Source organism: Macrobrachium rosenbergii, chromosome 27, assembly GCF_040412425.1.
Source record: "Macrobrachium rosenbergii isolate ZJJX-2024 chromosome 27, ASM4041242v1, whole genome shotgun sequence".
Taxonomy (NCBI): Eukaryota; Metazoa; Arthropoda; class Malacostraca; order Decapoda; family Palaemonidae; genus Macrobrachium; species Macrobrachium rosenbergii.
This window is the reverse complement of record NC_089767.1, coordinates 13295184-13308007: the sequence shown is the minus strand read 5'-3', so window position 1 is coordinate 13308007 and position 12824 is coordinate 13295184. Positions and strand designations below refer to the sequence as shown.

The following is a 12824-nucleotide window of genomic DNA, read 5'->3' as shown; positions in this document are numbered from 1 at the left end:
ATGAATATTAATATTGGGTCAATTGAAAATGCTGCAGACTCTGATAACATTTCGCCGATCGATGCATTTCCAAAAGTTGATAACCAATGTTAGCTATTTTTTTGGATATTTGCATCATACATGTTTAACCGTTATTATCACTTTGCATTCCAAGCATTCAGGAGCTGATTCATGTGGGCTGCTCATTAAGTGTCTGTGTGTTAGACGAGTATGGCCAATTCAGACGTGTCAGAATTACTTGTGCATGCCTCTCTCTTTGGTATGATGAACTCCATTTTTTAACTCCAGGTTTTATTTCCTTCAACTTATTAATTTCAGGTTCTTCATTCCATTTACTTTGCCATTTGTTTATAATCCCTACTTTTATATGTGTTATATAATCGTTAACAGGGATATTTACATTCAATCTTGTCATATGGGCTGCTTCTTCAGCTGCTTTATCAGCCTCTTCATTTCCCTTAATCCCTACATGTGCAGGAATCCAACATATTTCAATATTTTTTCCACTATATAACTTATGGAGAAATAACTTTATTTCTTGTACAATGTTATTTTTTGGTTTGTAACTGAATGGCTTCAATGGCACTTCTAGAGTTGCTAAAAATCACAAAATTATTACGTGAGGTTTCTTTAATTATTTTTATAGCTAATGCTATTGCACATAACTCAGCTGTAAATACCAAGGCATTATCAGGTAGAGAGAAATGATACACTTTGTCTTGGGATATTGCAGCACGCTCTAATTTAGATCCATCTGTGTATATTGAGTAATGTGGACCTTTTCGGCTTATATGCTCTATTGTAGGTTGTCTATGATGTTCTGGGGGGTATATGTGTAGCTTTTTGATAAATATCTTAAGTATGTGCAAATTCTTATTTTATTCATAGTCCAAGGAAGAGGTGATTTTACTACTGAAGGCAATTGCATATTTATATTCAGTGACTCAAACGGTCTTCTATCTCTAATAGGGACAGGTGGTGAATGATTGTTTGTGAATACATCTCTTAATTCAAATAATTTTTTTGTTGGAGAATCACTTGTCTGAATTCTCAGCGCACTCTTCACTGTTACAAACTCTCTATGGCGAGAGAGTGGTGGTTCACCACATTCGACGTGTAAAGATGATGTTGGTGATATCTAAAGGTTCCTGAACATATTCTAAGGCCTTCGCTGTGAATTGGATCCAACAATTTCAGCGTTGCGTCTGATTTTTTTTTAACGTTAGTTTAACCAGACCACTGAGTTAATATTAACTCTCCTAGGGCTGACCCGAGGGATTAGACAAGCTATTTAAACGCTAATAATTTAATTAAACCTAGCGACATATGTTAATCTAAGAACTAATTAAGTTAATTAGAATATATTGTAAATTATTCTATGAATTTTATATTTTATCGTATAAATGATTAAATTTAAGGAATTTTAAAATATTAAAAGTGGAAATTTTGTCATTTTCTGACAGTATATCTTTAAAGGAATATCTTCTAAATAAAATGTCTCTTTGGATTCTATATTTTGGACATACCTTTAAAATATGCTTTACTGTTATTGTACATTACATATTTCGCACATAGGTATAGGGGCATGGGGTTATTCATCAGGTAACCATGTGTCAGTTTAGTGTGACCAATTCTTAGCCGTGTCAACATTACTGAAAACCTGCGGCAATTCTGATAGGATGATGGCCAATGGTCTACAGTTTCTTTTATTTCTCTTAATTTATTGTTAAGATTGCTTTCCCTCCAGTTATTTTGCCATTTCTTCTTAATCACCGCTTTACTGTATCTAGTATAATCTTCTAATGGTAATAATTCTGCTGATATTGGGAGTGTTCTAGCCTCTTTTGCATAGGTGTCAGCTTTTTCATTGCCTTCTAATCCTATGTGAGATGGTATCCAACATAGAGTAACAGATATCTTTTGCATTTTCATTTCATGTAATGTATGTCTAATTTCATTTACAATTTGATTTTTTTGGAGTATAAGAGTTTATTGCATTTATTGAACTTAGTGAATCGCTAAAGATGGTTACTTCATTAAACTGGTTTTCATATATAGTTGTTAATGCTGTTTTTATTGCTAGTAATTCAGCAGTGAACACTGATGCTTTGTTATGTAAAGAGGCTTGGCTCTTTATATTGTTTCCATAAACAGCGAGTCCAACTCCCATATCATCTTTGGAACCATCAGTATATAAATGATTATTACTATGTACTTTGATATGTTCCAGAGCACACAGTTTCATAGCAAGTGGGTTATTCAATTTATTAACTGGTATTGTACATAGTTTGTTACATATCTGGGGAGCACTTATCATCCATGGAGGCATTATTTTGTTAAAATTGTAAAATCTAATATTATAAAGATCATTGTTAATAAATAATCTATTAGCTCTAATAGGGAAGGATGAGGTAATTTTGTATTCCAGAAACAATCTGGTTTTTAAATAAATGTTTGGTTTTTGCTGGACTATTTATAATTTTTAAACCTCTGCACATCGTTGTTATTTTGAATTTATAAGATAGTGGCATTTCTCCACTTTCTACAATCAAAGGATTGGACTGGTGATGATTTGAATGCTCCGGTGGCTAACCAATCCCAAGGTGATGTACTGGATCTAGCATTTTGAGAATAGTCTCACTAGCAGAACTATAAATTGGACTGCCATATTCTAATATTGGTAGAACTGTAGCCTTATAAAGTTTCAATAAAATATCTCTGTCAGCACCCCATGAAGTGTGAGCTAATTTTTTAATATATTTAAATATTTTAAGGCCTTTACTTTGGTATGTCTTACATGGGCTTCCCAGTTCAAATGATTGTCAAAATATAAGCCTAAGAGTTTGACTTCTGGATAAAATTGGATGGGAGTGTTATTCATGGTAAGAACTATATTTTCGTTTCTGAGCCAACGTTTATCCCTGTAAAATACTATTGCTTGTGTTTTTCATCAGAAAATTTAAATCCAACAGATAATGCCCATTGTTCAATTTTATTTATGGAAATATTTAAGATTCTTTGGATGTGGCGCAAGTTGCTTGAAGTGTAAAAAATGGCAAAATCATCAACATATAAGCTGTTGTTTACATCTTTTGGAAGTGTTTTAACTATATTATTGATGGCTAGTGTAAATAATGTGCTGCTTAGTACGCTTCCTTGAAGGATACCTTCTTTTATTTCAAATGTTTCCGATAATACTGTTTCAATTCTAGTTTGAAAAGGGATTTTGACAAAGGAAAAATCTATTTCTGAGGAAGGTCCCGTGTCACCGGTGAAATTCCATTACAGCACGAATTTCTAGGTATAATATGCTAGATATACCAGAAAAAGAGCTTTCAGGAAAGCTGGGGTTACTACCCCCAGTTCGGCGTCTTCTCCAGGAAGACGTCGGTATAACGAAGGGTGAGTGAAAGATCACTACCACAGAGACTTACTCGAAAGATCTCTCCTATCAAAACCCCGGAACAGAGCGGTGAGCGTTACAGCCCCTACACCAACACCTCCAGGATTCTTTCGGCGACACCAGCGCCACCTACCTCATTCCATGCTAGCACTAACCCCAGACTTGGCATGTGCAAGAAAAAGGTGGGGGGAGCAATAGGTGAGTCAGGGAGGGTCACCGGGTGACACGGGACCTTCCTCAGAAATAGATTTTTCCTTTGTCAAAATCCCTTTTCTGAGTCCAGTCCCGTGTCAGCCGGTGAAATAGTGACAGAGAATCATGCCAAGGCTGCAAACTACGAGGAAACAAGGTAATCTGAAGAAAAAACATAAATTACGAAAGCAGTTTAATGAGGGAATCTCTTACATGTGTGAAGAACACTAAACCTAAGGCACATCAAAGACTTAAAATTACGAAAGAGTGGGGGAAGTCCCCGGCACGACGGGGAAGGGGCCCCCAAAACCACTTAACACTACTAAAGCATAATATCATACGAAAACTGCATAGGTTCAATGGCACATATAATCTTAATTGGTATACACAATCTTAAAGCTACACACGTAAACTTAAGCTAAACACGTAAGAGATCAAATCAAATGGTAAATAAAATATACAGTGCATATACATATATCTGGGGTACATGGAGCAAAATAAAAACCGCCCAGTACCCCACAAGAAAATACAATCGTAACATGTCAGATTACAGTTTCCACTCAACAGAGACAAGATACATCAATATGAGGAGCAAGGCAGTGAGGCATGATCAACCAGGAGGATAAGCAGAGAAGTAAATGAGGCAGGCGGGCGGGGGGGAAAGGAGGATAAGGATATGATTGGTTAAGGTGGGGAGATGACACTTCCCACAGCTATGGTAGAAAATTTCAGGGCTTCGAGCGATTTTAAATAGTGGCGTTTAAACACTAGAGGTGATTTCCAACCCGTGTATTTAGATAGTTCTGAGAAATCCATATTATGAAAGTAATTAATGGAAGTAGCAACTGCTCGAATATCATGAACCTTAGGAACTGAATCTGGGTTGGCCTGTTTAATAAAATACAGAATTTGTTAGATCATCTAGAGTATTCCACTCCAATCTGTCTACTAATGAGGTGGAACAAATAGACAGGTCTACAGGTGATAGGGTCCCCATGAGTTTTTAGTATGTTGGGGTTTTCATTTTCATTTAAACAACAATAGCTGTAATTAAGTATTAGGTTTTCTATGTCTTTACCTGCTCTATCTGTATCTATGATACTGGCATCCCATAAAGCGTGGTGAGCATTAAAATCACCTAAAACTAAAATAGGCTCATTGAACTGTGATAAAATGTTTGATAAATCAGCCATATCATAATTTTCATTAGGTTGATTATAAAGATTGCAGACTAAAAAGCTAGATTTGTTTGTTAGATGCAGGCGAATTGAAGAAATTTGAAATGAATTACTATTAACTGTAATTTTATCATACGTTACATGATTATGAACATATATTGCTGTTCCTAACTTGCCTTCTCCTGAAACGGAGGAGGCTACAAAGTAATTACATATTGATGGAACTGGATCATTAACATGTTGTAAACATATGCACATTGGTTCATGTTGTTTTAGGAGTCTTTGTATTTCACCCATGTTCCATTGAATAATAGTATAATTGAATGGGATGTAAGTTAAATGATTTTGTATAGTTGATTATTAATTTTTTTAATAATTTTTAAGCAATGGAGTAATTATTCTCTTAACTAGATTTAATTTTTTCTTTTGGTTTGTTGACATTTCTGTGTAAACCTTCTGAATCAATAGATAATTTAATTTCTTCTTGTCCTGGCTAGAAATTGTCTAATACTGCTATTTTACTCTCACGATAATATAGCAAGTGTCCAATACACATACAATCTTTGGTATGTAATTCTAGCTGACTTGAGAGTATTATCTTTTCGTTGGAAATTTCCTTACGTTTGTCAATTTTTCCTTATTTAGGGTTTGTTTCTTTGCAATATTGTAAAACACTTATGGCATCCACATCGTTCATGATGAGGGTTCAGTTTATTGGTGTTACACCTTCTTGGCTCTACTATTGACACTCACAATTATCATTTTGCCTTACTTGGATTGATTGAATTTTGTCTTGAAATTTACTTGGAAACACTGGTGAAGGACTTATTTCATCAATGTTATCTAAATTAGTGGATGTTTTCCTGTTGAGTTTGGGCATTTTTTTCTTCTTGGTGTCATTAGTGTTAACCTGAGTTTTTGGGGGAGAAATTATTTCTCTACCTCGTTTTCTTCTTGTTTCGTCAGCATGATTTTCTTCCTCTTCAGAGTCTATTGATTGCAATTCTTCATCTTTCATTAGTATTTCATAAGGGTTGCTTATTAGTACTGTGTTACTAAGATTCTCTAGAACTTTTTATGTTAATTTCTATGTCTGTTGACCTTGACGTTTCTTATGTAAAGTCTTAAAGCATTTTGGGATATATCTACCATACTCCCAAAACAGATTATGTTGAAATCCAGCTTTTATTTGTCAACTTAAAAGTTGAATAGCTTTTTATGAAAACAGTAGTATTTTAAGAACCTTACAATATCTCTTCTGAGCTGTATTTGAAGGCCTTAGGCACAGTATCTTGTGCTTGAGAATGTTCAGACGACTTATATGGAGATCTGGAGGAGCTATATAATTTGTAAATTTTTAAATATGTTTTCTGAAGAATTGACATCTCAACTCCTCAGAGTTGAAATGCAGTTTTCTGCCAAGCATTTCTGTTTGGCTCAAATGGTGCTGTTTGCATAATGAAGTGAAACGGCATTCTGCAAGTAATTGACGCTTTATAAATATTTTTTATAATCTTGTTCAGTAAGTCAGGGCTTAACACGTGTATTTATTTTGCTGTAATACTGTACTGTACTAATGTTATTTATTTTAAGTCATTAACTGGCATCAGTGTCCCACACAATATACTTCAAAGTAACTAGTGTACATTTTTACAATAAATTCATATTCAAAGAGAGACTTATTCATTACACCTTAGAAACACTGTTTGAAAAATTTAAAATAATGGAATGAAAGAAAATCAATTGCATTTCTTAAAATGCATTACCAATACGAACTGAATGTAAATAAATCACGAAATTCAGGCTACAAAACCCTGGGTCACCTTCATCCATTCAAAACCACAAAAGTGTACTACCAATATAAATTGACTGAATAAATCATGAAATTCAGGCTACTAAACCTTGGGTCATGCAACCATTCAAAACCAAGATACTGAAAAAGATTGAGTTGGAATCATTGGACAACAAGCTACAAAACAGTTAATGAGATTATGGCCCACAAAGGGTATAAAGGTGAATTATTATTATTATTAAAATAGTTTAACCAGACCACTGAGCTGATTAACAGCTCTCATAGGGCTGGCCCAAAGGATTAAAATGAAATGGAGTCCAGTCTAAGCTATAGGCTAAGCCTTGGGACTATATGATGAATGAATAATGAAACTTCAAAAATATGCAAAAGGCATATGTTTCACACTAGAACACATGCAAACATTAAATACATCTACTCAAGTTTCCATCTGCACCACAAAAAAAGAAAAAATAAATAAAACTGAGTTATGATAAAAATCAGAATACAGTAACATTTTTAAATTTGGATTTTTATATATACATATTACAGGCGGTCCCGGTTTACGACGGGGTTCCGTTCTTAAGGCGTCGTAACCGAAAATCCAGTAGCCGGAACATCGTCGAAAATCGTCAAAAATCATAAGAAAAACCTTACTTTTAATGCTCATGAAAACGATGTAAACTGCATTATTAATTTACATCAAAAAAACCTTCAAATTATGATTATTCTGCCATTTTGGGGCCATATTTCTTCCGTCGGATGATGCTGCAGCGTGTCGTAATGTCGAACATGCGTCGTAAGCCAGGAAATAATTTCTGATGAATATATTTGAAAAGCGTCGTAACCTGAAACCGTCGTAAACCGGGGACTGCCTGTAGTTCACAGTGGGCTTTTGTATTTTCATAAATTACTTTCTATAATTTATTAATTAATTTACACTTCCTCATGAATATTAATATTGGGTCAATTGAAAATGCTGCAGACTCTGATAAACACGATCGATGCATTTCCAAAAGTTGATAACCAATGTTAGCTATTTTTGGATATTTGCATCATACATGTTTAACCGTTATTATCACTTTGCATTCCAAGCATTCAGGAGCTGATTCATGTGGGCTGCTCATTAAGTGTCTGTGTGTTAGAAGTATGGCCAATTCAGACGTGTCAGAATTACTTGTGCATGCCTCTCTCTTTGGTATGATGAACTCCATTTTTAACTCCAGGTTTTATTTCCTTCAACTTATTAATTTCAGGTTCTTCATTCCATTTACTTTGCCATTTGTTTATAATCCCTACTTTTATATGTGTTATATAATCGTTAACAGGGATATTTACATTCAATCTTGTCATATGGGCTGCTTCTTCAGCTGCTTTATCAGCCTCTTCATTTCCCTTAATCCCTACATGCAGGAATCCAACATATTTCAATATTTTTCCACTATATAACTTATGGAGAAATAACTTTATTTCTTGTACAATGTTATTTTTGGTTTGTAACTGAATGGCTTCAATGGCACTTCTAGAGTTGCTAAAAATCACAAAATTATTACGTGAGGTTTCTTTAATTATTTTTATAGCTAATGCTATGGCACATAACTCAGCTGTAAATACCAAGGCATTATCAGGTAGAGAGAAATGATACACTTTGTCTTGGGATATTGCAGCAACTCTAATTTAGATCCATCTGTGTATATTGAGTAATGTGGACCTTTTTCGGCTTATATGCTCTATTGTAGGTTGTCTATGATGTTCTGGGGGTATATGTGTAGCTTTTGATAAATATCTTAAGTATGTGCAAATTCTTATTTTATTCATAGTCCAAGGAAGAGGTGATTTTACTACTGAAGGCAATTGCATATTTATATTCAGTGACTCAAACGGTCTTCTATCTCTAATAGGGAAAGGTGGTGAATGATTGTTTGTGAATACATCTCTTAATTCAAATCATTTTTTGTTGGAGAATCACTTGTCTGAATTCTCAGCGCACTCTTCACTGTTACAAACTCTCTATGGCGAGAGAGTGGTGGTTCACCACATTCGACGTGTAAAGATGATGTTGGTGATATCTAAAGGTTCTGAACATATTCTAAGGCCTTCGCTGTGAATTGGATCCAACAATTTCAGCGTTGCGTCTGATTTTTTTTTTTTTTAACGTTAGTTTAACCAGACCACTGAGTTAATATTAACTCTCCTAGGGCTGACCCGAAGGATTAGACAAGCTATTTAAACGCTAATAATTTAATTAAACCTAGCGACATATGTTAATCTAAGAACTAATTAAGTTAATTAGGAATATATTGTAAATTATTCTATGAATTTTATATTTTATCGTATAAATGATTAAATTTAAGGAATTTTAAAATATTAAAAAGTGGAAATTTTGTCATTTTCTGACAGTATATCTTTAAAGGAATATCTTCTAAATAAAATGTCTCTTTGGATTCTATATTTTGGACATACCTTTAAAATATGCTTTACTGTTATTTGTACATTACATATTTCGCACATAGGTATAGGGGCATGGGGGTTATTCATCAGGTAACCATGTGTCAGTTTAGTGTGACCAATTCTTAGCCGTGTCAACATTACTGAAAACCTGCGGCAATTCTGATAGGATGATGGCCACGGGTCTACAGTTTCTTTTATTTCTCTTAATTTATTGTTAAGATTGCTTTCCCTCCAGTTATTTTGCCATTTCTTCTTAATCACCGCTTTACTGTATCTAGTATAATCTTCTAATGGTAATAATTCTGCTGATATTGGGAGTGTTCTAGCCTCTTTTGCATAGGTGTCAGCTTTTTCATTGCCTTCTAATCCTATGTGAGATGGTATCCAACATAGAGTAACAGATATCTTTTGCATTTTCATTTCATGTAATGTATGTCTAATTTCATTTACAATTTGATTTTTGGAGTATAAGAGTTTATTGCATTTATTGAACTTAGTGAATCGCTAAAGATGGTTACTTCATTAAACTGGTTTTCATATATAGTTGTTAATGCTGTTTTTATTGCTAGTAATTCAGCAGTGAACACTGATGCTTTGTTATGTAAAGAGGCTTGGCTCTTTATATTGTTTCCATAAACAGCGAGTCCAACTCCCATATCATCTTTGGAACCATCAGTATATAAATGATTATTACTATGTACTTTGATATGTTCCAGAGCACACAGTTTCATAGCAAGTGGGTTATTCAATTTATTAACTGGTATTGTACATAGTTTTTGTTACATATCTGGGGAGCACTTATCATCCATGGAGGCATTATTTTGTTAAAATTGTAAAATCTAATATTATAAAGATCATTGTTAATAAATAATCTATTAGCTCTAATAGGGAAGGATGGGGTAATTTTTGTATTCCAGAAACAATCTGGTTTTTAAATAAATTTTTGTTTTTGCTGGACTATTTATAATTTTTAAACCTCTGCACATCGTTGTTATTTTGAATTTATAAGATAGTGGCATTTCTCCACTTTCTACAATCAAGGATTGACTGGTGATGATTTGAATGCTCCGGTGGCTAACGAATCCCAAGGTGATGTACTGGATCTAGCATTTTGAGAATAGTCTCACTAGCAGAACTATAAATTGGACTGCCATATTCTAATATTGGTAGAACTGTAGCCTTATAAAGTTTCAATAAAATATCTCTGTCAGCACCCCATGAAGTGTGAGCTAATTTTTTTAATATATTTAAATATTTTAAGGCCTTTACTTTGGTATGTCTTACATGGGCTTCCCAGTTCAAATGATTGTCAAAATATAAGCCTAAGAGTTTGACTTCTGGATAAAATTGGATGGGAGTGTTATTCATGGTAAGAACTATATTTTCGTTTCTGAGCCAACGTTTATCCCTGTAAAATACTATTGCTTGTGTTTTTTCATCAGAAAATTTAAATCCAACAGATAATGCCCATTGTTCAATTTTATTTATGGAAATATTTAAGATTCTTTGGATGTGGCGCAACTTGAAGTGTAAAAATGGCAAAATCATCAACATATAAGCTATTTGTTTACATCTTTTGGAAGTGTTTTAACTATATTATTGATGGCTAGTGTAAATAATGTGCTAGACGTCGGTATAACGAAGGGTGAGTGAAAGATCACTACCACGGAAACTTACTCGAAAGATCTCTCCCTATCAAAACCCCAGAACAGAGCGGTGAGCCGTTACAGCCCCTACACCAACACCCGCCAGCTCGGCGACACCAGCGCCACCTACCTCATTCCATGCTAGCACTAACCCCAGACTTGGCATGTGCAAAAAGGGGAGAGCAATAGGTGAGTCAGGGAGGGTCACGGGTGACACGGGACCTTCCTCAGAAATAGATTTTTCCTTTGTCAAAATCCCTTTTCTGAGTCCAGTCCCGTGTCAGCCGGTGAAATAGTGACAGAGAATCATGCCAAGGCTGCAACTACGAGGAAAAAAAAAGGGTAATCTGAAGAAAAAACATAAAGTTTTACGAAAATAATTTTAATTAAGGAATCTCTTACATGTGTAGCAAGAAACTAAACTAAATTAAATCTAAGGCACATCAAAAACTTAATACTATGAAACAGTGGGGAAGTCCCCGGCACGACGGGGAAGGGGCCCCAAAACCACTTAAAATTACTAAAGCACAATATCATAGGTGAAATTGAAAGGTTCAATGGCAAAATAATCTTAAATGGTATATACAATCTTAAACTACACACGTAAACTTAAGCTAAACACGTAAGAGACAAATCAAATGGTAAATAAAATATACAGTGCATATACATATATCTGGGGTACATGGAGCAAAATAAAAACTGCCCAGTACCCCACAAGAAAAACAATCATAACATGTCAGATTACTTTCCATCAACAGAGACAAGATACATCAATATGAGGAGCCAGGCAGTGAGGCATAATCAACCAGGAGGATAAGCAGAGAAGTAAATGAGGCAGGCGGGGGGGAAAGGAGGATAAGGATATGATTGGTTAAGGTGGGGAGATGACACTTCCCACAGCTATGGTAGAAAATTTCAGGGCTTTGAGCGATTTTTAAATAGTGGCGTTTAAACACTAGAGGTGATTTCCAACCCGTGTATTTAGATAGTTCTGAGAAAGTCCATATTATGAAAGTAATTAATGGAAGTAGCAACTGCTCGAATATCATGAACCTTAGGAACTGAATCTGGGTTGGCCTGTTTAATAAAATACAGAATTTGTTGTCTTATAGCATTCAGTGAAAGAGTACCACCTTTCTCCCTGATAAAAAGAGGACCCGACTTACTCTGTGGAGTTCTTAAAAGGTAAGATTTAAGTGTATAAACTGGACATAAAGACTGGTCTTGTGGAAGGGGCACCACCTTCCAAGGAGACCACCTGTCTTGTGGGTCTTCGTTTTTGGCTAAAAATCTAGGGTCAGGGAAAGGAGGACCTCTCCAGACGGGAGGAAGTTCACAAAATTATCACCTCTAGTGAGAGCCGACAGCTCTGAGATTCTAGCACCTGAAGCCAAGCTAATCAAAATAAAGTCTTCCTTAACAGATCCTGATAAGAGCATTGAAAGTTATCCATCTCTGATGCTAACTTAAGGACGTCATTGAGAAACCACGTAACAGAATGTGGGCGTGATACTGGTCTCAGACGAGCGCATGCTCTGGGGATAGATGAAAAATAGGAATCTGTAAGGTCGATTTTAAAGCCGTATAGAAATACTTTCTTCAGGGCTGACTTGGCTGTGGTAATAGTGGCCGGAGCAAGGCCTTTCTCAAACAGTGATCTAAAGAAAGAAACTCCTAAATTAGTGTCATGATTTTGGCTTCAGATGCTTTTAGGAAGGAGGCTAATTTTTTGACTGCTGAGTCATACTGTCTAAGAGTAGAATCTCTTTTATCTGATTCAAAAACAGAGTGTTGACAGGGTCAATGTTTGCTCCTTTTGGGCTGCGAATTTTATAAAGTCCATAAAACTAGGGCATTCTGAATTCTTGAGGAAGCTGACACAGTCTTGGTTTGTACTGTCTGGGTCAGTATGGGCTTGGGAATCCGAAGACTCCGCAATCCCAGTTCCTGAAGAAGAGGGAACCAATTGCTCTTCGGCCAATAGGGGCTACTAGGGCTGGTTGACCTTTGAATGTCCTGAGTTTGTGTAATACTTTCAGCAGTAAATTTATTGGAGGGAACAGATAAATTTTCTCCCAATTGTTCCAATCTACTGTCATTGCGTCCGTGGCGACGCCTGAGGGTCCAGGTTGGGGGCCACATAACAGGGGGCAGGGTCAGCCACA

The 12824-nt window shown here is 35.4% G+C and overlaps 1 long non-coding RNA gene across 2 annotated transcripts in view; it reads right to left on the bottom strand.

Moving 5' to 3' along the window:
* LOC136853416 (uncharacterized) overlaps positions 1-12824 on the bottom strand; it is a 147330-nt gene that overhangs the window by 72672 nt on the left and 61834 nt on the right. The gene's annotated exons all lie outside the window — the stretch shown is intronic.